The 27,689-nt window shown below is 40.1% G+C and overlaps 1 long non-coding RNA gene across 1 annotated transcript; it reads left to right on the top strand.

Annotated features, from left to right (window-relative positions):
* Positions 1-13,809: 13,809 nt before the first annotated feature.
* Positions 13,810-25,704, top strand: LOC129624987 (uncharacterized). Its single transcript, XR_008701215.1, has 5 exons — positions 13,810-15,065; positions 16,435-16,570; positions 22,079-22,187; positions 25,107-25,176; positions 25,298-25,704. It is a non-coding gene; the product is annotated as an uncharacterized LOC129624987 (long non-coding RNA).
* The last annotated feature ends 1,985 nt before the right edge of the window (positions 25,705-27,689 follow it).

Below are 27,689 nucleotides of genomic sequence, written 5' to 3'. Positions count from 1 at the left end.
AAGAAAAGAGAACTCTCTTAGTCTGCTGGTGGGAATGTACACTGAGGCAGCCACTAGGGAGAACAGTATAGAGTTTTCTTAAAAATCTAAAAATAAAGTTCCTATATGATCCAGAAATCCCACTTCTGGGCATATATCCAGAAAAGATAAAAACCTAATTATAAAAGATACACATACCCCAATGTACATAGCAGCACTGTGTACAATCTTCAAGACATGAAAGCAACCTACAAGTCTATTGACAAATAAAAATATATAAATTTACAATGGAATATTACCATAAAAAGGCTAAGCCATTTGTAGCATCAATGAACCTAGAGATTATCATATTAAGTGAAATGACTCATACAGAAAAAGAGAAATATATGATATTACTTATATGTGGAATCTAAAAAAAGTGACACAAACTTTTTTTATAAAATAGAAATAGACTCACAAACATCAAAAATTAACTTATGGTTACCAAAGGGGAAAAGATGAGGAGGGATAAATTTGAAATTGGAGATTAACAGATACAGACTCAGTTCCGTTCAGTTCAGTTGCTCAGTTGTTGTCCAACTCTTTGTGACCCCATGAGTCACAGCATGCCAGGCCTCCCTGTCCATCACCGACTCTGCAGTCCATCCAAACCCAAGTCCATTGAGTCGGTGATGCCATCCAACCATCTCATCCTCTGTCATCCCTTTCTCCTCCTGCCCTCAATCTTTCCCAGCATCAGGATCTTTTCAAGTGAGTCAGCTCTTTGCATCAGGTGGCCAAAGTATTGGAGTTTTAGCTTCAACATCAGTCCTTCCAGTGAACACCCAGGACTGATCTCCTTTAGGATGGACTGGTTGGATCTCCTTGCAGTCTAAGGAACTCTCAAGAGTCTTCTCCAAGACCACAGTTCAAAAGCATCAGTTCTTCAGCGCTCAGCTTTCTTTATAGTCCAACTCTTACATCCATACATGACCACTGGAAAAACCATAGCTTTGTCTAAACAAACCTTTGTTGGCAAAGTAATGTCTCTGCTTTTTAATATGCTGTCTAGGTTGGTCATAACTTTGCTTCCAAGGAGTAAGCACCTTTTAATTTCATGGCTGCAATCACCATCTGCAGTGATGTTGGAGCCCAGAAAAGTAAAGCCAGCCACGGTTTCCACTGTTTCCCTATCTATTTGCCATGAAGTATGGGACCGGATGCCATGATCTTAGTTTTCTGAATGTTGAGGTTTAAGCCAACTTTTTCACTCTCCTCTTTCACTTTCATCAAGAGGCTTTTTAGTTCTTCTTCCCTTTCTGCCATAAGGGTGGTGTCATCTGTGATTCTGAGGTTATTGATATTTCTCCCAGCAATCTTGAGTCCAGCTTGTGCTTCATCCAGCCCAGCGTTTCTCATGATGTACTCTGCATGTAAGTTAAATAAGCAGGGTGACAATATACAGCCTTGACATACTCCTTTTTCTATTTGGAACCAGTCTGTTGTTCCATATCCAGTTCTAACTGTTGCTTCCTGACCTGCATACAGGTTTCTCAAGAGGCAGGTCAGGTGTTCTGGTATTCCCATCTCTTTCAGAATTGTCCACAGTTTATTGTGATCCACACAGTCAAAGGCTTTGGCATAGTCAATAAAGCATAAATAGATGTTTTTCTGGAACTCTCTTGCTTTTTCGATGATCCAGCGGATGTTGGCAATTTGATCTCTGGTTCCTCTGCCTTTTCTAAAACCAGCTTGAACGGTTCATGTATTGCTGAAGCCTGGCTTGGAGAATTTTAAGCATCACTTTACTAGCGTGTGAGATGAGTGCAATTGTGCCGTAGTTTGAGCATTCTTTGGCATTGCCTTTCTTAGGGATTGGAATGAAAACTGACCTTTTCCAGTCCTGTGGCCACTGCTGAGTTTTCCACATTTGCTGGCATATTGCATGCAGCACTTTCACAGCATCATCTTTCAGGATTTGAAATAGCTCAACTGGAATTTCATTACCTCCACTAGCTTTGTTTGTAGTGATGCTCCCTAAGGCTTACTTGACTTCACATTCCAGGATGTCTCACTCTAGGTGATTGATCACACCATCATGATTATCTGGGTTGTGAAGATCTTTTTTTGTATAGTTCTTCTGTGTATTCTTGCCACCTCTTCTTAATATCTTCTGCTTCTGTTAGGTCCCTACAATTTCTGTCCTTTAATTTAGCCCATCTTTGCATGAAATGTTCCCTTGGTATTTCTAATTTTCTAGAAGAGATCTCTAGTCTTTCCCAGTCTATTGTTTTCCTCTATTTCTTTGCATTGATCACTGAGGAAGGTGTTCTTATCGCTCCTTGCTATTCTTTGGAACTCTGCATTCAAATGGGTATATCTTTCCTTTTCTCCTTTGCTTTTCACTTCCCTTCTTTTCACAGCTATTTATAAGGCCTCTTCAGACAGCCATTTTGCTTTTCTGCATTTCTTTTCCATGGGGATGGTCTTGATCCTTGTCTCCTGTACAATGTCACAAACCTCTGTCCACAGTTCATCAGGCACTCTGTCTGTCAGATCTATCTAGGCCCTTAAATCTATTTCTCACTTCCACTGTATAATCATAAGGGATTTGATTTAAGTCATACCTGAATGGTCTAGTGGTTTTCCCCACTTTCTTAAGTTTCAGTCTGAATTTGACAATAAGGAGTTCATGATCTGAACCACAGTTTGCTCCCAGTCTTGTTTTTGCTGAGTGTATAGAGTTTCTCCATCTTTGGCTGCAAAGAATATAATCAATCTGATTTTGGTGTTGACCATCTGGTGATGACCATGTGTAGAGTCTTCTGTTGTGTTGTTGGAAGAGGGTGTTTGCCATGACCAGTGCCTTCTCTTGGCAGAACTGTATTAGCCTTTGCCCTGCTTTATTCTGTACTCCAAGGCCAAATTTGCCTGTTACTCCAGGTGTTTCTTGACTACTACTTTTGCATTCCAGTCCCCTATAATGAAAAGGGCATCTTTTTTGGGTGTTAGTTCACCTGTTGAAGGACTTTCAAATTGTTTCTAGTTTTGACTGTTACACGTAGTCAAAATTATACAGTAGTTTATTTACAGGTTTTTGTGTGAATGTAATTTCTCTGGGATAAATGCCCAGGAATGCAACTGCTGAGTCATATGGAAGTTACCAAATTGTTTTCCAAGCAATTGTATAATTTTACATTTCTACCATCAACGTATGAGTGATTCAGGTTACTTTGTATTCTTGTCCGCTTCTGGTGCTGTCACAACTTTTAATTTTAGCCATTCTGGTAGGTGTGTAGTGCTATCTCATTGTATTTTTACTTTGCATTTTCCTAACGGCTAATGATATTGTATTTTTTTTTTTCATTTACTTATTTATTATCTGTTATATCTTCTCTGGTGAAATGTTAGGTCAGATCTTTTGTTCATTTTCTAATTGTTCATCTTCTCAATTAGAAGAAAGAAAACCAATTAGGTTTTTTTTTTGTTTTTGATGTGTATGTTTTTTAAACTGTTGAGTTTTGAAAGTTCTTTATATAATCTAGATTCTAGCCTTTTGTTGGACATGTGATTTGAAAGTATTTTCTCCTAGTCTGTGGTTTTTCTTTTCATCCTCTTAAAAGGCCTTCGTAGAGCAAAAGTTCTAAATTTTTATTAAGTCCAATTTATCAAAAATTTTCTTTTATGGATTGTGCTTTTGATGTCAAATTTAAGAACTCTTTACCTAATCTTAGATCCTAAAGGTTTTCTCCCAAATTTTTTCCTAAAGATTTAATTATGCATTCAAGTCCATGACTCATGACTCATTTTGACTTAATTCTTGTGTAAGATGTGATTTTTAAATTGAAAGTTTTGTTTTTTTGCCTTTGGATATCCAGTTGTTCCAGCACCATTTGTGGAGAAGGCTATCCTCCTTCTGTTGAATTGTTTTTGCAGGAAACAATTTTTTGTAAGAAATCAGTTGGGCATATTTGTGTGTGATATATTTGTGGGTTTTCTATTCTGTTCCATTGATCTATATATCTATCCTTTTATTATATTTTGTATGTATGATTTCAGTTATTTTAAATTAGTTGAGGTTTGTTTTATGGCTCAGGTCATGGTTTATCTTATGAATTCCTGAAAAGAATGTGTGTGCTTTTATTACTGGTTGTGATATTCTTTTTAAAATTAATTCTTATTGGAGTATAGTTGTTTTACAATTGCAGTATTCTTCATATGTCAATTATATCCTTTTGGTTGATAGTGTTGTTGAGTTTTTCTACATCTTTATCGATTTTCTAATAATTTAATCATTTGCTGAGAATGGGGTTGAAGTCTTCATTTATAATTGTGGATTTGATTATTTCTCCTTTCAGCTCTATCAGGTGTTACAGCATATATTTTGTGACTCTTTTGCAAGTTATGCACTTGGGATCCTTGTACTTTCCTGGAGGATGAATCCTTTTATTCTTATGTCATGTTGCTCTTTGTCTCTAGCAGGAAAATTATTATCCTCATTTACATATGAGGAAACTGAGCTGTGAAAGAATTTAAAACTAGGTCTAGGAATTTGCAGTGGTTAAGACTCCATGCTTCCACTGCATGGGGTACAAGTCTGATCCCTGGTCAGGGAAATTAAAATCCCACATACTACACTATGTGGCCAAAAAAAAAAAAGAAAACAGAAAACACTACAACAAAATTAGGTCTAAAAATGAGGGAAATAGAAAGTTGCCACGAGCCAACTCTACAGTAATAACAGTAGCAGGCAAGATCCATTGATGGTCGCTAAAATTAGTGGATAAAAATTGATGAGAAACAAAATCTGAAAGTATCTCTTCAGCATATTTATTAATTATAAAGGGATAATATAAAAGTGGAGAATTCTGGCTACCAACACTTTAACCAAGGGATCAAGGTCAAGATCACTAATATTAACAATGTTGACATTACATATCCCCTGACATGAAGGGTACACTATTGCTTCTCACTGCAGCCTAATCATGATAAAACAGGTAAACCCAAATTGAGACACACTCTGCAGAGTCCCATAGAGGTGCCTGGATTAGAACCCAGAGCCCATACTACTTCCACTTTAGTCAGGAGAGGTATGGAAGCCAGGGATATGGAGGTGTCTTCTTTCTGAAAGGACATGCACTTGCCTCAGTGCTGACTGGACAGATACTTCACTGCTTGGGACTCACTACTTCAGTGCTCTATGCGGCTGGAATCCACATATCTCTGTCTGAGGGCTTTCTCAAAAGTGTGAAGGTACTTCTGTTTGTGCTGGCCAAAGAACACCCTCCCATCATTCCTACATGGCCCTCAATGAATGACCAAGAGGAGTAGGTATATAAACATCCCACTCATTTCCTTTTCCCATTGGGCAGAGGTTTGGGGGGGCAAGGGTAACACTGGGACATGTTCTTCATTGGCTTCCAGAGTTCCTCTGTGGGATTGAGCCCTAACTGCCCACTGGCAGCTTATTGATAACGTACCTTTATTGACTGCCTTCCCTTCACTGTCTCATTTCCTTACTCCCCTGTTCACGTTTCCTGGCATCATCTCTCAATTAAATTACTTGCATCTAATTCCTTGTTTGAGAGTTTGCTTCTGGGAGAACCTCACTTAAGCCGATGTCTGAAGGACACCGTTATTCTCCAGTCACAGACTGATTGAAATTAGCCAAGGCATTATGCATGAGTAGTACCAAACAAAGCTGCCAGGAATAGCTTCTCAGGTGGTGCACTATACAGTTACTGGAGTTGTACAAATTGATGCCTGTATTAGTTTCCTGTTGCTGTTGTAACATGGTAGCTTAAAACAACACAGATTTGTTATCTAGCAGTTCTGGAGGTCAGAAGTTCAAAATGTGTTTCAGTGCACCAAAATCAAGATATTGACAGATGAATGTTCATTTTAGGGCTCTATCTAGGAAAGGATCTGTTCCTTGCCTTTTTCAAGCTTCTTGAGACTTCCAATATTTCTTGATTTGTGGCCCCTTTCTCCATCTTCAAAGTCAGCAGTGTAAAACCTTAAAATTTCTTTCTCTTTTACTCCTCTGTTTCCACCATCACATCTCCTTCTCTGACTCTCCTGCCTCCCTTTTTCCTTTGAAAGGACCTCCTGTGATTACATCGGACTCAGCTGGATAACCCAGGATAATCTTAAGATACTTAATTTAAGTATATCACAAAGACCTTTATGCCATATAAGGTAACATATTCCCAGGTTCTGAAGATGTAGACTTCTTGGGGGGGTTATTAGTCTGCCTACCACAGCATCCATAGTCAAAGGTCCAGAATAAAGAGCCTATGTATGAGGTGGCAACACCTGTGCAGAGAAAGCACAGTGAAGGAGAGGAAGGTGGCCAAAGAGTTATGATATAAAATGGAGAAATACATAGAGGAAGACATATTTCTTATATATATATATACAGAAATATACATATTTCTGTATACACACACACACACACACACTATTCCTTGTGCTCAGCTGGTAAAGAATCTGCCTGCAATGAGCGAGACCTGGGTTTGATTCCTGAATTGGGAAGATCACCTGGAGAGGAAAAGTCTACCCACTCCAATATTCTGGCCTGGAGAATTCCATGGGCTGTATAGTCCATGGGGTTGCAAAGAATCAGACACAACTGAGTGACTTTCACTTTCATATATAATATACTTACACACACACACATATACATATAGAGAAAGGGAAAGGTACATCCAACTAAATGCAGAGTTCCAAAGAATAGCAAGCAGAGACAAGAAGGCCTTCTTCAATGAACAGTGCATAAAAATAGAGGAAAACAATAGAAGGGGAAAGTCTAGAGATCTCTTCAGGAAAATTGGAAATATCAAGGGAACATTTTGCCCAAAGATGGGCGCAATAAGGGACAGAAACATTGGAGACTTAGTAGACAGAAAAGACATCAAGAAGAGATGGAAAGAATACATGGAAGAATCATACAAAAAAAGATCCTAATGAATCAGATAACTATCATGGTGTGGTCAGTCACCCAGAGCCAAACATTCTGGAGTGTGAGACCAAGTGGACCTTAGGAAGTACTGCTGTCAGTAAAGCTAGTGGATGTGATGGAATTCCAGAAGAGCTAGTCAAAACCCTAAAAGATGATGCTGTCAAAGTATTGCACTCAATATGTCAGCAGATCTGGAATACCCAGCAGTGGCCACAGACTGGAAAATGTCAGTCCCCATCCCAGTTCCCAAGAAGAGCAGAACTAAAGAATGTTCAAACCACTGGACAATTGCACTCATCTCCCATGCTAGTAAGGTCATGCTTAAGATCTTGCATGCTAGGCTTCAGCATTACACAAACCAAGAACTTCCAGATGTCCAAGCTGGGTTTAGGAAAGGCAGAGGAACCAGAGACCAAATTGCCAATATTTGCTGGATTGTAGAGAAAGCAAGGGGATTTCAAAAAAAGTCTACCTCTGTTTCATTGACTACACTAAAGTCTTTGACTGTGTGGATCATAGCAAACTGTGGAAAGCTCTTAAAGAGATGAGAATGCCAGACCATCTCACCTGTCTTCTGAGAAATTTGTATGTGGGTCAGGAAGCAACAGTTGGAAACCTATATGGAACAACTGATTGATTCAGGATTGAGAAAGGAGTATGACAGGGCTGTCTGCTGTTACCCTATTTATTTAACCTATACACTGATACCAGTCCATTCTGAAGGAGATCAGCCCTGGGATTTCTTTGGAAGGAATGATGCTAAAGCTGAAACTCCAGTACTTTGGCCACCTCATGCAAAGAGTTGACTCATTGGAAAAGACTCTCATGCTGGGAGGGATTGGGGGCAGGAGGAGAAGGGGATGACAGAGGATGAGATGGCTGGATGGCATCACTGACTCGATGGACGTGAGTCTGGGTGATCTCTGGGAGTTGGTGATGGACAGGGAGGCCTGGCGTTCTGCGATTCATGGGGTTGCAAAGAGTCGGACACGACTGAGCGACTGAACTGAACTGAACTAATACCCTGAACACATCATGAGAAATGCCAGGCTGGATGAGTTACAAGCTGGAATTAAGATAGGCCAGAGAAACATCAACTTCAGACATGTGGATGATGCCATTGTAATGGCAAAAGTGAAGAGGCACTAAAGAGCCTCCTGATGAGGGTGAAGGAGGAGAGTGAAAGACCCGGCTTAAAACTTAATATTAAAAAACTAAGATCATGGCATCCAACCCCATTACTTCATGGCAAATAGAAGGGGAAAAGGTGGAACTAGTGACAGATTTCCTCCTCTTGGGCTCTAAAATCACTGTGAATGGTGACTGCAGCCATGAAATCAGGTTATTGCTACATGGCAGGAAAGCTATGACAAACCCAGACAGTGTGTTGAAAACCAGAGACATTACTCTGCTGACAAAGGTCCGTATAGTCAAGGCTATGGTCTTCCCAGTGGTCACGTATGGTTGTGAGAGCTGGACCATAAAGAAGGCAGAGCGCCAAAGAATTGATGCCTTCAAACTGTGGTTCTGAAGAAGACTCCTGAGAGTCCCTTGGACAGCAAGGAGATCAAACCAGTCAATCTTAAGGGAAATCAAACCTGAATACTCATTGGGAGGACTGATGCTGAAGCTGAAGCTCCAGTATTTTGCTCATGGAATATGAACGGCCAACTCATTAGAAAAGTCTCTGATGCTGGGAAAGATTGAGGGTTGATGGAGAAGAGGGTGTCAGAGGATGAGATGGTTGGATGGCATCACTAAGACAACGGACATGAACTTGGGCAAACTTTGGGAGATAGTGAAGGACAGGGAGGCCTGGCATGCTGCAGTCCATGGGGTGGCAAAGAGTTGGACACAACTGGGAGACTAAGCATCAACATACATATCATATATTTATACAATTTGTATATAATATATTATCAACAAATTATTGGTATATAAATACACACAGAGAGAAAGAATGTGTGTGTGTGCACGTGCTCACTCATATGTGGCTTCGGGGAGTGAGGTGGAGTGAGTGGAATAGTGATAGGATCTGGAAGGAACAAGAGGAACTTTAAGGAGAAAACAGGTAGGATGGGTCTGTGTCTAAGGAAGTGGCCCTATTCGAGGTAGGACTGCAGAGAAGTGAAGCCAATGGATTTTATAGACAGACATCTTAAAAACCACCAGGAAGGTGCACAAGATGAAAAAAAATGAAAGGGCACGTGGTCTGTGGCTCCAGGCAGACCAGATGGTTGGTAGAGCCTTCCCTAAGTGTCCAGGATTACAGAGAGAGACGAAGAGGCAAGGCTCTGAGACCGGGAGACGAAAAAAGGAGAAGCTAGGTTTGTTATGGGAAATAAGGCTGCAGTTTCACATTTGGAAGTGCTTCTGTTTGGGAGACCTGGGTTCAATCCTTGGGTAGGGAAGATCCCCTGGAGAAGGAAATGGCAACCCACTCCAGTATTCTTGCCTGGGAAATCCCATGGACAGAAGAGCCTGGCAGGCTGCAGTCCATGGGGTTGCAAAGAGTCAGACACGACTGAGGGACTGTAACTTTCACTTTTCACTGTGTGTCATGAGTAAGTGTAGGGTTTAGCAACAGGTTGAGGAAGAAATATTACACTTGCAACTTCTATAAAACATTTTGTTCTTTATTAAAAATCCTTGCATATCAAGTGAGATTCATCCATGAATTCATGTAACAAGCGTTGAGCTGCTGCTTGGCACTGAGCAGTTCTCTGCACTGGAGACAGAAGCAGTGAGCAAATAAGGAGAGTGAAAGGACTCAGGGAAATAGCTAAAAAAGAAAGAGAAGACAAGTGTGTGAGTGAGGGAGTGGGTGAGTAGATGACAGAGGCAGAAAAGGCTTTTCTTGGCAGGAGGTAATGTGGGTTTTCAGTATTCTTGACATCTGCAAAGAGAGGCTTGCCCAGCTCCCATCCTCCTGCCCATCTGGCCTGGAGAGCAGATTTAAACCAGCGTTCCCCATTCTCCTCCTCCATGAAGTCCTTTCTATTTTCCTTCCTCCTTTTCTTCTTCCCATGTCTTCCTTTACCCTGGAGCTTGGGAGGACCAAGCCTGGAAGAGACAGAGACTATGGTGTCCTTCTCTTGCTTCCACTTTTTTCTTTCCATCTTGGACCCAACTTAAAAAACAAAAATGTGTAGAGGCCTACTACAGGGAATACAAGATAGGAGACTCCCATTGCCAAGGGCAGTTGTCTAGCAAAGGTCATCTGGGAGCCATTAGCAGCCAATGTGCCCAAGAGCTATAACAGGGTATATCAGATTGTAAAGGGGATCTGTGTGAGGCAGCAACAGTGTCCACAAAAACATTTGTAAAGTAGCAGATAAACTTACATTTGGCTGGAGGGAATGCACATTGGTATAATACTTTGGAGATCAATTTGATAATATCTTACAGCTGCTGCTGCTGCTAAGTCTCTTTAGTTGTGTCCGACTCTTCGCGACCGCATGGACTGCAGCTTACCAGGCTCCTCCGCCCATAGGATTTTCCAGGCAGGAGTACTGGAGTGGGTTGCCATTGCCTTCTCCAAATACCTTACAGAGTGGAAGACAAAAGTGTTCTATGACCCAGTGCTTCCACTTCCAGTCATATATACCCTACAGATTTCTTTACATATGGGAGAGTCTTATAGAGAGGGAGAGTGGAGTGCTATAGACTGGGCCCCCAGGGAGCACTGGCATTTAGGCAACTGGAAGAAGATGGAGACTCAATTGTAGACTGGAAGAAATAGGAACTGTGGTCCTGCTCATTGCAATGTCCCCAGTGACATGTCTGCCCATGAGGAAAGCTCCTGGGGTGCACAGGAAAGGAAGGAAGAAGCAGTGAAGGAGACAGAGGTCAGAGAGAAAAAAATGATGATCCCTCACCCTGAATACCAGAGAAAGAGATTGTTAAAAGGGATTGGACAGTGAGAAATAAAATATTGCCTGCCATATCAGTAAATGAAGAATGTCAGTCATCAGCAATTGCAACCACCTTTAACGGTGAGCCCTGAGGGAATTCAGGAAGGAAACAAGGAATGCCAAGCATCTAGCAGCCATCAGACTGTAGCTACCACCAAAGGTGCAGCCTGAGGAAACTGAGGATGAGAAAACACAGGATTCTGATCCCAATAGCTGAGGTGCACATCAAAGGAATGACTTCAGTGAGCCCAGACTCTTGCATCTTTCCACACATAGAAAAGTGATAAACTCCTTAACTTGAGATATCTAGTTTTCTTTTTATAACAGTAGCCAGAGCTGTGTCATAGCCATCCTTTGGGTCTTCTGTTGCAAAAGTAGAATCAAGTCTCAAATAAAATCTTTTAAATTACATCTACTAATATTATACATGTAGGACAGTACTGTATCATACTTCTGTGAATGTTAAATATCTTGTACCTGCTTTATGATATGTAGTAGTGACTATGCTTTATCACAGCTGTTTTTAATGACATTGTTCTAAAATTTTTTCTTCCCAGATTATGATTGAAAAGCTAATAAAAAAATGGTGCCAAGTACCACAACAGTAACAGAACTTTGCTATTTTCTGGAGTTTTGTTTTTCATCTTTTTTTTTTTTTTTTTAAATGGAGTATGCTGGATGTCTCTATAATTTTGCTCAGATGACTGCCGAACCTAGAAAAGCTGTGGATGATATTGATGTATAACATACTGCGATAGGTCTTTTATATGAATAAATGAATTTATCTGTCTACATCTAACTTGAATTTTTAGAAACTTCAGCTGTGCTGTCAACTTTGGAAAAATATCCCAGTTGTACATGCTGGTTGATATTGTACAAAAATTGACAGCCACATTGCTGTGCTGGGTCTTTGTTGCTGCACTCGGGCTTTATCTAGTTGAGGCAAGCAGGAGCTACTCTCTAGCTGCAGAGTATGAACTTCTCATTGTGGTGGCTTCTCTTATTTTGGAGCATGGGCTCTAGACATGTGGGCTTCCATAGTTGTAGAGCATGGTTTTAGTTGCCCCTTGGCATAGGGAATCCTCCCAGACCAGGGATTGAACCTGAATCCTCTGCATTTGGCAGGTGGATTCTTAACCACTGAACCACCAGGCAAGTCCCTAGACACTTAATTACTTTGGGGATTTTTTTTTTTTTTTAATCCATTCAGCGAGGACCAAAAACCCAGCCCATAGCAGTGTCGTAGGATTAGAAGCAATATATATAAGTGGCCAATAGAGTCCCTGTGGGGCAGCCAGCCTCCAGTATGGCTCCAGTGATCCTGGCCTCCTGGTGTTCCCCTCTTACACAGACTAGGGCTGGGCTGTGTAACCAGTGTGGAAATGTCAATGTGTAACTTCCAAAGCTAGGTCACGAAAGACACTGCCACTTCCATCTTGTTCTCTCTTGGATCCTTTTCTCTCGGAAAAACAGCTGCCATGTCAGGAGGACACTCAAGCAGCCCTCTGGGCAGGTCTACAAGGCGAGGAGCTGAGGTCTCCTGCCAATGGCCACTACTATTTGGCCAGTTGCATGGAAAAGCCAACTTGAAAATGGACCCTCCAGCCCCAGTCAAGCCTTCTGATGTCCACAGCCTTGGCCAAGCTCTTGGCTGCAATCACATAGAAGACACTGAGCTACAAGTACCCAGTTAAGCCACTTCCAAATTTCTGACCCTCCCAAACTGGGTGAGACTGTATCAGTATTGTTATTTGAAGCTGCTAAGTTTTAGGGTAATTTTTAACACAGCAGTAGGTAACTAATATGCCCTGGAACATGGTTTATATAATGATAAAAAAAAAGAAACTAGCAGCCATATTGGTCTAGAAACATTAACATAATTTTTTCCATTTGTATAGGGGCAATGTATTTAATGGTATTAAATATGTAAGATCTTATCTAATGAGTTTGATACAGAAACTAATAAAGTATTCTCAACCTCCCCCAAACAGAAACAAAGCAGTAACCTTTTGTTCTGACTATGTGGTATTTTTGCAAAACCTTCTGTATATCCTGGCTCCCCCAACCCCTCACTTCCTCTTCAGAACAGTTTTCTTAGAGCTTATGTGAAAGCCTGTCTCCTAAGCTTTAAGTCCTAATAATATCGGCTGAAAAAAACATAACTGTCAGTTCTGGTTCAAGATAGCAGAGTAGAAGGACATGAGCTCATCTCCTCCTGTGAGAGCACCAAAACTGCAACTAGCTGTTGAACAGCCATTGATGGGAGGATGCTGGAACACACCCAAGAAAGATAGCCCATGTCCAAAGACAAAGAAGAAGCTGCAGCAAGACGATAGGAGGGGCCCAATCACAGTAAAATCCAATTCCATATCTGCTGGGTGGGTGACCCACAGCCTGGAGAGCAATAATGCCAAAGAAGTTCTTGCACTATTGTGAAGGTTCTGAACCCCATGTCAGGCTTCCCAGCCTGGGGATCTGACAAAGGGACTGGGAATTCCCAGGGAATCTGACCTTGAAGACCAGTGGGATTTGATTATAGGCCTTCCAGAGGACTGAGGGAAACAGAGACTCCAGTCTTGGAGGGCACAAATAAAATTTTGCATGTTCCAAGACCCACAGAAGAGGAACAGTGACCCCACAGGAATCAAAACTATGTGCTAGTGTTGGAGGGCCTCCTATGGAGGTGTGAGTTGGCAGGGACTCACCACAGGGATGGGGGCACTGGAAGGTTCCCTTTGGTGAACCCTCTTGTAGTTCACCATTAACCTTACCATAGAGCCTGTAGACCCCAGGCTGGGTCGCCTCAGGCCAAACAACTACTAGGGAGGGAGTGCAACACCACTCAACAGCAGATAATTGGATTAAAGCTTTGCTGAGCAAGGCCCTGCCCACCAGAGCAAGACCCAGTTTTTCCCATCACCAGTCCCTCCCATAAAGAAGCTTACACAAGCCTCTTAGCCTCATCCTTCAGAGAGCAGACAGAAGCAAAAAGAAACACAATCCCACAGAGGCTAAAACAAAAACCATATTACAGAAAGCTAATCACAATGAAAAAGCAGAAAGTTACGTCCCAGATGAAGGGACAGGATAAAATCCAAGAAAAACAACTAAGTGAGGTGTAGATAGGCAAACTTCCCCAAAAAGAATTCAAAATAATGATAGTGAAGATGATACAGGATCTTGGGAAAAGAATGAAGAAGATGCAAGAAATGTTTTCTATAGACCTAGAAGAACTAAAAAACAAACAGACAGAGATGAATAATGCACTAGAAGGAATCAATAGCAGAATAGCAGAGGCAGAATAACTGAGGCAGAAGAATGGATAAATGACCTGGAGGACGGAATGGTGGAAATCAATGACACAGAACAGAATATAGAAAAAAGAACGAAAAGAAATGAAGACAGCCTAAGAGACCTATGGGATGACATTAAATTCTAACATTCTCACTATAGGGGTCCCAGAAACAGAAGAGAGAGAGATAGGACCTGAGAAAATATTTGAAGAGATAACAGCTGAAAACTTCCTGAACATGGGAAAGGAAATAATCAACCAAATCCAGGAAGCACAGAGAGTACCAAAAAGGATAAACAAGGAGAAACACACCAAGATACATAGTAATCCAACTGTCAAAAATTAAAGACAAAGATAAAATATTAAAAGCAATAAGGGAAAAGAAACAAATAGCATACAAGGAACTCCCATCAGGCCATCAGCTGACTTCTCAATAGAAACTCTACAAGCCAGAGGGGAATGGCATGATATATTTATAGTGATGAAAGGGAAGAACCTACAACCAAGACTACTCTACCCAGCAAGACTCTCCTTCAGGTTTGATGGAGAAATCTAAAGGTTCCAGATAAGCAAAAATTAAGAGAATTCAGCACCATCAAATCAGCTTTACAACAAATGCTAAGGGAACTTCTCTAGGCAGGAGATGCAAGAGAAGGAAAAGACCTACAGAAAATAAACCCAAAACAATTATGAAAATGGTAATGGGATCATATATATCAATTATTACCTTAAATGCAAATGGATTAAATGCACCAACCAAAAGACACAGACTGACTGGGTGGATGAAAACATGTGCCTGTATGCACTTCCATTTACCACATCACTCTGCTTGACCCTGCTCCCTGCTGCTTCTGCTGCTAAGTTGCTTCAGTTGTGTCTGACTCTTTCCGACCCCATAGATGGCAGACCACCAGGCTCCTCTGTCCCTGGGATTCTCCAGGTAAGAATACTGGAGTGGGTTGCCATTTCCTTCTCCACCCTCCACCCCAATTGTACGTAATTATTTTAAATTGTTAAGTTAATCACGTTCCCATTATGGCTTGCAATTCGTAATTATCTTTTTCTTATTTTGTCTGGTTATTGATTGTGAAAACTGATAAATGTCTTTTTCTATTGTGGTTACGTAACTTTTTAAAAATTTAAATTAATTAATTTATTTTAATTGGAGGCTAATTACTTTACAGTATTGTAGTGGTTTTTGCCAAACATCGACATGAATCAGCCACGGGTGCACATGTGTTCCCCATCCAGAACCCCCTTCCCATCCCATCCCCCAGGGTCATCCCAGTGCACCAGCCCTGAGCACCCTGTCTCATGTGGCTATGTTTCTATTATTCACTTAATATCATTGTATCATGATTGGTCAACAGAAAAATAATAGAACTCTATATCACTAAAGAAAGTGAAGTCGCTAAGTCATGTCCAACTCTTTGCAACCCCATGGACTGTAGCCCACCAGGCTCCTCCCTCCATGGGATTCTCCAGGCAAGAGTACTGGAGTGGGTTGTCATTTCCTTCTGCAGGGGATCTTCCCGACCCAGGGATCGAACCCAGGTCTCCCGCATTCCAGGCAGACGCTTTAACCTCTGAGCCGCCAAGGAAGCCCTAAAACTAGTATCTAAAAAAACCAAACAAACACCTGTAATCACTTTTTAAAATCCAGATGCTTGTCAGAATTATATGGAAATTTTTTGAAAAATACAAATGCTCAGGTGTTGCCTTTTTTCTCTAGAGCTCCAGATAGTTTCTAATGAGCAGTCATATTTAAAAACAACTTGACTCTATGATGGTCTTTTACTTTTATGTTTGTTTCACTTTTTCTATTTCATATTCAGTGCTCCCATTTCATTTATGTTCTCCAATTTTTCCATCTGTTCTTTTTTTTTTTTTGATGTTTTCTCAAGCTTTTATCAAGCGTAGTAGAAAAACTTTTGTATACATATATATATATAAATATTTATAATATATATTTTAGAAAATGTATGAATTTTTGCCTAAATTAAAAAGTTATGACATTTTGATTCTACTTGTTTGACTTAGTATGAATAGAATGCTAGATTTCTAATTAAAAGTGTATATACAACAAGCAACAAAGGTTTACTGTACAGCATAGGGAACCATAGTCAATATCTTATAATAACCTATGATGGAAAATAATTTCAAAAATAATATATGTGTATTTGTATAACTGAATCACCTTGCTGTGTACCTGAAACATTGTAAGTCAACTATACTTCAATAAAAAATATATATATTAAAAAAAAGAAAACATAACTCTCAACTTTTAGGTTGTGCATTTTTTTTTTCAGTTGATAGTTATGGTGACCATGAAGGGACCAGAGCAACTTTCTCTCCTTTGCCTAAACTCTATAAGGATCCAGAGCCTTGATACCAGCAGAGGCCTCCTGTGCCTCTCTGTCTCCTTGGAGAATCCAGATGAACTGGGTGAGTCTCTACTGGTTCTCAGATCTCCCTATTTTTGGTTGATGATCCTGAGTTTTATTTGGCAGTGTCTTACAAGTAATTTGTTTTGCAGTTGAAAGATATTGGGGAGTGACCGCTGCAATTGAAAGATATTAGGGGAGCCTGGTTGAAAAACACTGGGGCTCAGTTTAGACACTGAGTGGATTATCCTCAGTGAAAGCCACTAGGAAGATTTTACTCAGTTTAGACTGACTGGTTTATCCTTGGTTGAAGGACTGGGAAGGCTTTGTTCACTTAAAAGACCGAGTAGTGTTGGATTGGGTAATTAAGAAGGCTGGCCTGCCATTTTTCCTTGAGTTGGCTACACTAGTGATATTATTTTGACAAACTGACCTCTGAATGGGGAATAAAAGTTTTCAAAACAAGAAAGACATATTGCCAGCCCCCACCTAATATCCCACCCAGGTTTATATATCTGCAAAATTTACAAGTACTTTCATTGGGAATTAAAGGAAATCCACCTTAAAAATGAGGAGGCTCTTTTATTGCATACATGGTTAAGTTTAAAACACTGGCTTGATAAAAATAGTTTTTCAGAATTCTTACTGTAAACAAAGGCCTTCTGGGGAAACTTGCATTTCTCTTCTTGTGTCTTTGAGATGAAAATGTTCTACCTGATCTTCTTAGGGGGGTTTTGTGTGTATGTGTGTGTGTGTAGAAATCTTGATCTCTGTCATACTATTTTTAAGAGTAAACTTTCTGGGTATTTTTATTTAGGTGACATCCTCCCCCATTCTTTTATGGAAAAGCCTCTTATGTCTTAATGGTTTGAATTACTATTAATATATATCTCATTAATAGCCAAATATGGATCCTTTAAACTGGAGAAACTTCTAAATTGGTAAAATTTTAGAGCACTCTCATTATAAATAGCTCTTTTATTGGTACTTGTATAAAAATCAAATTAAAGGGAGAAAAAAGAAATATGTTTAATGGTTAACCTACAAACTTCTTTAGTTTAAAGCAAGTAAGAAAAACCAGTTTGGGAAGCTTTATTTGTGGTCTTCACTTCCCCTCAATGGGTTTTACAGATGCCAATAAAACATTAGAATAATGAATGTTAACAAGAAAAAAAACCTGTAAGGAAAGTCTAGATACTTGTTGGGACAAGAAAGAAATTTTAAAAAGGACTTATCTCAAATGAATAAAGAAATCTTCAGATGGTTATTTAAAATGGGATAAATAAAATAGACAGGTATGTGATTAAAACACAAGGTTTTGATATTATATTAACTAAGATTAAATGGGCCAAAAGGGATCCCCTACTAATCTCCAACATTAAAAATCACATGAGTCTGCTCTATTTACCCCAGTTTTTAAAATATATATTTAAGATGCTGGAAAATTTTTTTTACACTGAGATGCTTAACCAACAATTACTTGGGGCAACAGTTAGGCCAAGAGCTTGAATTCCTTGACTCAAACCTCTGTTGACTTAAAAAATATTAGCAACCTAAAAGTTGAGAGTTATGTTTTATTCAGGAGGAATTTTTAGGACTTTAGGCTGAGAGAGAGCATCTCAAAGAACACTGACAGAACTCTCTGAGGAGGTAAGTAAAGGGAGGAGCCAGTTTATATGGAAGTTTTGCAACAAAATAGTCTGGACATCAAAAGATTATTGTTAAAGAAAACCAGATATCCAAAGGTAAGGAATTTTGTGCTTTTCTATGTATGGGAAGATGCAAGAGTCTGTCTCATTGAAGCATTCCTTTGATACGCATGTCAGCTATCTGGGACCAGTATCCTCTGTTTTCACATTCTGAGTTTCCTCAGGGCTCAACATAGGGAGTGGGTACTGTCTGGTGGCTGCTATATGGCAAGAATTATTATCCTCTTGATGAAAGTGAAAGATGAGAGTGAAAAAGTTGGCTTAAAACTCAACATTCAGAAAACTAAGATCATGGCATCTGGTCTTATTATTTCATGGCAAATAGATGGAGAACCAGTGGAAACAGTGACAGACTTTTATTTTTTTGGGCTCCAAAATCACTAGAGATGGTGACTGCAGCCATGAAATTAAAAGACGCTAGCTCCTTGGAAGAAAAGTTATGACCAACATAGACAGCCTATTAAAAAGCAGAGACATTACTTTGCCAACAAAGTTCTGTCTAGAGAAATCTATGGTTTTTCCAGTGGTCATGTATGGATGTGAGAGTTGGACTATAAAGAAAGCTGAGTGTTGAAGAATTGATGCTTTTGAACTGTGGTGTTGGAGAAGACTCTTGAGTCCTTTGGATTGCAAGGAGATCCAACCAGTCCATTCTAAAGGAAATCAGTCCTGAATATTCACTGGAAGGGCTGATGCTCCAATACTTTGGCCACCTGATGTGAAGAACTGACTCATTTGTAAAAACCCTGATGCTGGGAAAGATTGAAGGTGGGAGGAGAAGGGGACAACAGAGGATAAGATGATTGGATGGCATCACCAACTCAATGGACGTGAGTTTGAGTAACCTCCAGGAGTTGGTGATGGACAGGGAGGCCTGGGGTGCTGCAGTCCATGGTGTTGCAAAGAGTTGGACATGACTGAGCAACTGAACTGAACTGAACTGTCTGATGGCTGCTATATGGCAAGAATTATTATCTTCCTGAGTTCCCTCAGGGCTCACCAGCTCACCATCTGTGGTGGCTGCAATTGCTGGTGACTGTGACATCCGTGTTTACTGATATGGCAGGAAATATTTCATTTCTCACCCCCTCTGGGGACCCCAGAGTATTTTATATAAAATTAGATAAAATGGTCAGGGAATAAAGGAGAAAAACTTCTAGAACTTCTCCTATAAGATTGAAACTTGTCGACTGGATCCTAATGAAAGCTAAATTTAACTGTATAAAAGTTGATAGGATTGGGATAAAGTATACAAAAATTTCTATATATATCAGTTCAGTTCAGTTCAGCCACTCAGTCATGTCTGACTCTTTGCAACCCCATGGCCTGAAGCACACCAGGCCTCCCTGTCCATCACCAACTTCCGGAGTTTACTCAAGCTCATGTCCATTAAGTTGGTAATGCCATCCAACCATCTTATCCTCTGTTGTCCCTTTCTCCTCCCACCTTCAATCTCTTTTGTTTAATTATGTTGTGGGATAGACACGTTTCACTGAGAAACGCTTCCCCTGTGTGTTATTATAAAACAAGGCATATAGATCTGTCCCTCAGGAAGTATTAACTAAACATACTAAAAGAAACCAATAGGATAATCTGATCCATACAAATAAGTAAAAACTGGAAACTAGCATTCAGGGGTTAATTAAAGTAAAATTAGTGACTTTTGCTCTGGGTTTAACTTGTAAACTTAGGAAGGTGAAAGGTCTTTGCTGAATGTCCTATACAGTCTTTTGAAGGCATGATTAATTAAACTCTAGAAGAAAGAATTCATAAATTTCAGTTTAGTTAGAAATCTTTTCACTGATACATAGTCAGACAAATCAATCTTTTAAATTCATCTAGGTGACAGACCAGAGAAGGAGATGGCACCCCACTCCAGTACTCTTGCCTGGAAAATCCCATGGATGGAGGAGCCTGGTGGGCTACAGTCCATGGGGTCGCGAAGAGTCGGACACAACTGAGTGACTTCACTTTCACTTTTCACTCTTATGCATTGGAGAAGGAAATGGCAACCCACTCCAGTATTCTTGCCTGGAGAATCCCAGGGACAGAGGAGCCTGGTGGGCTGCTGTCTATAGGGTCGCACAAGGTTGGATGTGACTGAAGCGACTTAGCAGCATCAGCAGCAGGTGACAGACCAGTTCTTTGGGGGAACTAAAGCAACTGTTGATCACTTATAAAGCTCTACAGACCAGAAATGGAAACAGAGGCCACATGGACCTGAGGCTGAGCCTAATTAGCTCAATCAGGCAGAACTTGAAACCAAGGGAAAAAAATGACAAAGTGGCTGTTCAAGCCACTGGGAATGCTCCGTCAGCCAAGCTTTTCAAAGAATAAAACCTTAGTCTTCTGAGCAAGCAACTTTAAAGATTCCAATTGTTCTTTGTAAAATAGTAAGCTTATATTGTAATACCTGATTCATAACAAAGTTTTCTTTCTAAAGGTAAGCCATGAGATCTCTAGTTTTGCCCATTTATAGGTCTGTGTACACATTATACATATGAGATACCTTTACCTCTAGAAAGTATTATCAAAATTGAATTTATAAAGAGCTCATTTTAATTTGAAAGTGTTTACAAATTAAATATAAAAGAAACCAGCCAAAATGACTTTCACATTCACTCATACTGGGAAATATTCAATATTAAATTGATATCTGGTACTAAAGTTAAAGTTTGTTGATCTAATTTATATAGACATGTCTTTAGAGTCATCAACATTAAGTATCAGTATAACACTTTATTGTATCTAGGTTTAATAGAAGTCAAATAAGACCTTATTATATCTTTTGCAGGGGCTTCTCTGGTGGCTCAGTGGTAAAGAATCCCCCTGCCAATGCAGGAGATGTAAGAGATGCAGGTTTGATCCCTGGGTTGGAAGATCCCTTGGAGAAGGAAATGGCAACCCACTCCAGTATTCTTGCCTGGGCAATCCCATGGATAGAAGAACCTGGTGGCTTACAGTTCATAGGGTTGCAAAAGAGAGACACAACATAGTGACTAAACAACAACCAGACAATGTATCTGTTGCAAGGAAAATAACTTGACATGATGAAACTTTAAGGTAAATGTAAATGAGAGAAGAGCTTTTGAGTAAACTCTTTCAGAATAATTATATTTTAGCTATGTCTACTTAGAGACTTCCCTGGTGGCACAGTGGATAAGAATCTTCCTGCCAATGTGGGGGATATGGATTTGACTCCTGGTCTGGGAAGATCCCACATGCCTCAGAGAAACTAAGCCTGTGTGCCTCAGCAACTGAGCCCGTGCTCTAGAGGCCATGAGCCGTAACTACTGAGCCCACGTGCTGAAACTACTAAAACCTGTGTGCCTAGAGCCTATGCAACAAGAGAAGCCATTGCCATGAGAAGTTTGAGCAACACGAAGAAGATTAGACCTCACTCTCGCAACTAGAGAAAGCCTGTACAAAAGCAACCAAGATCCAGTGCAGCCAAAAATACATAAATAAAGAAATAAAATAAAAAAGTTTCAACCTGAATTATTGGTTTTTTAAAAAAGAAGTGTCTACTTAAAATGATTTCTTAGGAAGAAATGTCTGATTAAATGTCTACTTAAAATGAACTTTGGTAACAAAGTTCTAGAGTTTTGCTCATTGAAGTGACAGAAGTTTATGAATATGTCAGTCATTCCCAAATAAAATAAGATACTAAGAGAGCAATTACTAAACAGAGAAACAAAAGTATTTAGGACTATTAATGAAAATGTTTGGTGTCACCTTGAGATGTTTTTAGAAATGATCACTGATAGGGTTGGGCAGGAGGCAGAGTTTAGGTGGTCTGTCCACCCCTGTGGTGGTGCTGTGTGCTGGGATCATGCACAATACCCTGCTTTCACTTCCAGTTCAGCTGCTCAGACATGTCTGACTACTTGTGATCCCGTGGACTGCAGCATGCCAGGCTTCCCTGTCCATCACTAACTCGCAGATCTTGTTCAAACTCATGACCATCAGGTAGGTGATGCCATCCAACTCTCTCATCCTCCATCATCCCCTTCTCCTCCTGCCTTCCATCTTTCCCAGCATCAGGGTCTTTTCCAAAGAGTCAGTTCTTTGCATCAGGTGGCCAAAATATTGGAGTTTCAGCTTCAGCATCAGTCCTTCCAATGAATATTCAGGACTGATTTCCTTTAGGATGGCTTGGTTGGATCTCCTTGCAGTCCGAAGGACTCTCAAGAGTATTCTCCAACACCACAGTTGAAAAGCATCAATTCTTCAGCACTCAGCTTTCTTTATAGTTCAACTCTCACATCCATACATGACTACTGGAAAAACCATAGCCTTAACTAGATGGACCTTTGTTGTCAAAGTGATGTATCTGCTTTTTAACAGGCTGTCTAGGTTTGTTGAAGTTTTCTCCAAAGAGAAGGCATATTTTAATTTCATGGCTGCAGTCACTATCTGCAGTGATTTTTGAAGCCCCCTCAAATAAAGACTGTCACTGTTTCCATTGTTTCCCCATTTATTTGACATGAGGTGATGGGACTGGATGCCATGATCTTAGTTTTTTGAATTGAGTTTTAAGCCAACTTTTTCACTCTCCTCTTTCACTTTCATCAAGAGGCTCTTTAGTTTCTCTTCGCTTTGTGCCATAAGGGTGGTGTCATCTGTGATTCTGAGGTTATTGATATTTCTCCTGGCAATCTTGATTCCAGTGTGTGCTTCATCCAGCCCAGCATTTCTCATGATGTACTCTGCATATAAGTTAAATAAGCGAGGTGACAATATACAGATTTGACATATTCCTTTCCTGATTTGGAACCAGTGTGTTTTTCCATGTACACTTCTTCTGTTACTTCTTTACCTGCATACAAACTTCTCAGGAGGGAGGTAAGGTGGTCTGGTATTTCCATCTCTTTAAGAATTTTTCACAGTTTTTTGTGCTCCACACAGTTAAAGGCTTTGGAGTAGTCAATAAAGCAGAAGTAGATGTTTTTCTGGAACTCTCTTGCTTTTTCGATGATCCAATGGATATTGGCAATTTGGTCTCTGGTTCCTCTGCCTTTTCTACATCCAGCTTGAACATCTGGAAGTTCATGGTTCATATACTGTTGAAACCTGGCTTGGAGAATTTTGAGTATTACTTTTCTAGTGTGTGAAATGAGTGCAACTGTGCATTAGTTTGAGCATTCTTTGGCATTGCCTTTCTTTGGGATTGGAATGAAAACTGACACTTTCCAGTCCTGTGGCCACTACTGAGTTTTCCAAATTAACTGGCATATTGAGTTCAGCGCTTTCACAGCATCATCTTTTAGGATTTGAAATAGCTCAACTGAAATTCTATCATCTCCACTAGTTTTGATCATAGTGATGCTTCCTAAGGCCCACTTGACTTTGCATTCCAGGATGTCTGGCTCTAGGTGAGTGATCACATCATCGTGATTATTTGGGTCATGAAGATCTTTTTTGTATAGTTCTTCTGTGTATTCTGGCTACCTCTTCTTAATATCTTCTGCTTCTGTTAGGTCCATACCATTTCTGTCCTTTATTGTGCCCATCTTTGCATGAAATGTTCCCTTGGTATCTCTAACTTTCTTGAAGAGATTTCTAGTCTTTCCCATTCTATTGTTTTCCTTTTTTTTTTTTTTTGCACTGATCACTCCCCACCATTTCTGAGGTTGATATTATAGCCTTTTTGTATGCTATTATTCATAATTTGCATGTGTGAGGTGACAAAGGCCCACTGTGTCAAAACAGAAATTGAATTCTACTGCCAGAGTTGCAGAGAGATAGTGAATGGAGAAAGGCACACCATGGGGGCACCTTATTGGGAGCTGAATGATATCTGGCAGGCTCTTCTTGGCCTTTTCTAGAGTATGGAGGAAAGTGGAAAATGCTTTATTACTTTGGACAGCACATTTTCCTTCTGCTGTTGCCTGTGGGTTTTGAGGCTGAAGATACGTTTTTCATCTCTAGTGTGTCAACCTTCACTCAGACCATAAGATGACGTTCACTGTGCAAGTCCACACATGGAGTTCCCTGGAGCCTGTGTGCTCTGAGATGACTAAGCCTTTTTAAATGGATGCAGGAAAGTCCACTCTTCTTTATAGTAAGCCAGCGCCTGACTTGTTAAGAGGATGTACCAACTGTACATGACAAAGCTGTGTGGTTTCCTTTTATCTGTCAACTTACAGGGAACTCTTCAGCCCAACCAATTATCACTTCCTGTCTTCACTAAGGGATGCTGAGGGGCTCTGCAAGGCAAATATCACTGCCACCATCTCTCAGCAAGGGGACACATTTGTTTTTGATCAGAAAACCTCGATTGTCACTCTCTTTGTTGGTTGGATGTAGGAAGTATCCCAGGGATATTCAGTGACAGTGGTTTCCTCATGACCGAGAAGACACGGACTGTATTCTTTTACCCTTGGGAATCCACCAACAAGAGTGAATAGGAGCAAACTTTTCATGTGACTTCATTGGCCGATACTGAGGGAATCTAGGTTGTATTTTCAGGAACTTCAGGCAATAAGAAACAAGTTAAAGAAGCCGGGAAATATGTCTGCTTTCTTTCAGGTGTCTGATTAACTACTCGGTGAAGAATCTGTACAGTGCATTCTCCCAGGGAAGGCTGTGTACTCAGGTGATGTCCTCTAACAGAGTTATACCTAGGTGTTGTGCAGTCTGCACCAGGACTGTGATTTTAGCTCTTCCTTTCACAGTTCATGCACCACATGAATCAGTTCTAACCCAACTGTCTCTCCTGTTCCCAAAAAGGTTCTGTCCATATGCAGCCCTTTAAGTGAATCACAGATATATGACCACTGCAGTATCTGTGGAATCAGATGTGGAAAGTTGTGAGGTCACGTTGGCTCTCATGGTTAGTTTTGAAAAATACCAGATGATCAAAATGAAACTTCTTGTTATTTCTAGAGGAAATGGAGATTCAAATGTCACAACAGAATGAGATTTCATGGTGGTAGCCATATAGTTGCTGTTGCTGGTAAGTTTGGTGGGATTGATTGTTAGCATTCAATTACTTTTTGAGTAGGAGTCTTATAATTTGTGAGTTTTTTTTCAAAATAAAATATTGTTTTAACAATAATAATTTCTTTTTTCAACAGCCATTAGAGTGATTCTCCATTGAAAAAGAAAACAATAAAACTCACATTGAAATGGACATCAACTTGGTCACTTTGGAAACGTTTGGGTGTCCTGACATAGATGGTTGCCCATAATTAAGTATGGGCTTCAGATTTGGTTGAATCCAGTGAACTTTCCAATTCAAGCCTGTGGGTTAATTTCCACTTGATGATCCTGGCAGCAAAGTGGTGTTCTCTTTAAATTGAGACTGAACCATTTTTAAAAATATTGGTTAATTATAGTTGCTATAAAATAATTTTTTTCTGCAGTAGCATGTTTATAAAATTAGATTGATAATGAAATGAAGGGAGCAAAATATCAATAAGTAGTCAATTTGGGGAAAGGTGTATAGGAATTTTTGTTCTGATTTTGCAAATTTTCTATAAGTTTGAACTTTTAATAAAAATTTTAAAGTTATAAAAATTGCATTGACAAAAAGAAGAAATTATTACAGGTAATTTATGTTCACCAATCTTCAAATACTAAAGTAAAAGATAGTTCATAACTGCTTATTTCTTAGTTTTCACTTGATATTAAGATTTTAGGAATTGAGGATTCTAATTTAAACATGTAATTAAAACTAGTAGAAATAATGAAGCATTTCAGCATACAGTAGGAAAGTAGAATGTGTGTTTTCAGTAAAGAAGGTATGAGGAGTGAAATTACATTTTATTGAGGGAAAAGAAAGAAAGTATGTTTTAGAGCTGACTGTTTTGAATGGAAAAACAGGACAAACTGATACTGATACAGAAAGTGATGAAGGGTTGTAGAAAGGAATCCTGAGGGAAAAAATTTTATGCATGGTCAGGATTATTAAATTTAGGTTGAAGTTAATTAAGTGAGTGGATTTTATTGTTAAGTAATCTAGTACAAGACTTGAATTTGATTTCTTTCTTTGTTAAAAGAATGAAGTTTCATAGAGTGCTCCTTTTTGATAACAGATTGTATGAATTTTGCCCTAAGTCATCTGTATTCGTTTTGTGGGTGTGTGCATGTGACTTTGGTTAAATGAATGTTTTGCTTCACAGTGACCTATAATCCTGTTGTATTTTAAAACCTTTGTGATATCTTTGAGCCCTCATTAAGGGTGGACAGGCAAAGGCCCCAGGAAAAGTACACTCATTTCTTTATAAATTATGTGGTTATAAAAGTGGGAGTTTCACATATGGCTTTTTTTGTATAATCAGGTTAGCAGATAGTTAGTACATTAGAGGCCTCATAAAGTCTCCAGCTGCTCTGACTCACAGCATGAGACATCTATGGGGTGAACTAGAGGGTAGGGCTCTGAGGAGGAGTCTGCCTGGTGGCCTATGTAATGTGGTGTCAGGTGGGAATACACTTTGGGGCCTAAATGTAACAAAAACCCGGCTTTAGAATCAGTCTGAGTTGAAGTCTTGGTTCCAATACTTGCCAGCTGTGTGACCTTAGATAAGTAATCTTTTCTGAGACTTTGTTTCTAGGTAGGGTCAATGGTGGTAGTTTCAAGGTGAAGGATTGGCCTGGGGAAGTGCAGCTGTCTGCCCTGACAGATCCTTGAAGAGGGCAGTACCTGGATGTGGCCATTAATTTATGGACTCTAATCCTCGACTTTTCTCAGAAATTTAGAGAGTGGCACTTTGTCAAACTGTTAGGCAGTATCTACTAAACTCACTGTATTAGTTTCTTCAGTTCAGTTCAGTTCAGTCTCTCAGTCGTGTCCGACTCTTTGCAACCCCATGAATCGCAGCACACCAGGCTTCCCTGTCCATCACCAACTCCCGGAGTTCACTCAGACTCACGTCCATCGAGTCAGTGATGCCATCCAGCCATCTCATCCTCTGTCGTCCCCTTCTCCTCCTGCCCCCAATCCCTCCCAGCATCAGAATATTTTCCAATGAGTCAACCCTTTGCATGAGGTGGCCAAAGTACTGGAGTTTCAGCTTTAGCATCATTCCTTCCAAAGAAATCCCAGGGCTGATCTCCTTCAGAATGGACTGGTTGGATCTCCTTGCAGTCCAAGGGACTTTCAAGAGTCTTCTCCAACACCACAGTTCAAAAGCATCAATTCTTCGGCGCTCAGCCTTCTTCACAGTCCAACTCTCACGTCCATTAGTTTCTTAGGACTGCCATATCAAAGAACCACAGACAGGAGACTTAAAGTAACAGAAATTTATTCTCTCATAGCTTTAGAAGCTGCAAATCTGAAATCAAAGTGCTAAGAGGGCCACACTCTCTCCAAGGCTGGAGAAGCCTCTTGAGAGTCCCTTGGACAGTAAAGAGATCAGAGCAGTCAATCCTAAAGGCAATCAACACTGAATATTCATTGGAAGGACTGATGCTAAAGTTGAAGCTTCAGTACTTTGGCCACTGAATGCAAAGAGCTGACTCACTGGA

This window comes from Bubalus kerabau, chromosome 13 (assembly GCF_029407905.1).
Source record: "Bubalus kerabau isolate K-KA32 ecotype Philippines breed swamp buffalo chromosome 13, PCC_UOA_SB_1v2, whole genome shotgun sequence".
NCBI lineage: Eukaryota > Metazoa > Chordata > Mammalia > Artiodactyla > Bovidae > Bubalus > Bubalus kerabau.
This window is presented reverse-complemented; position numbering and strand designations above follow the sequence as displayed.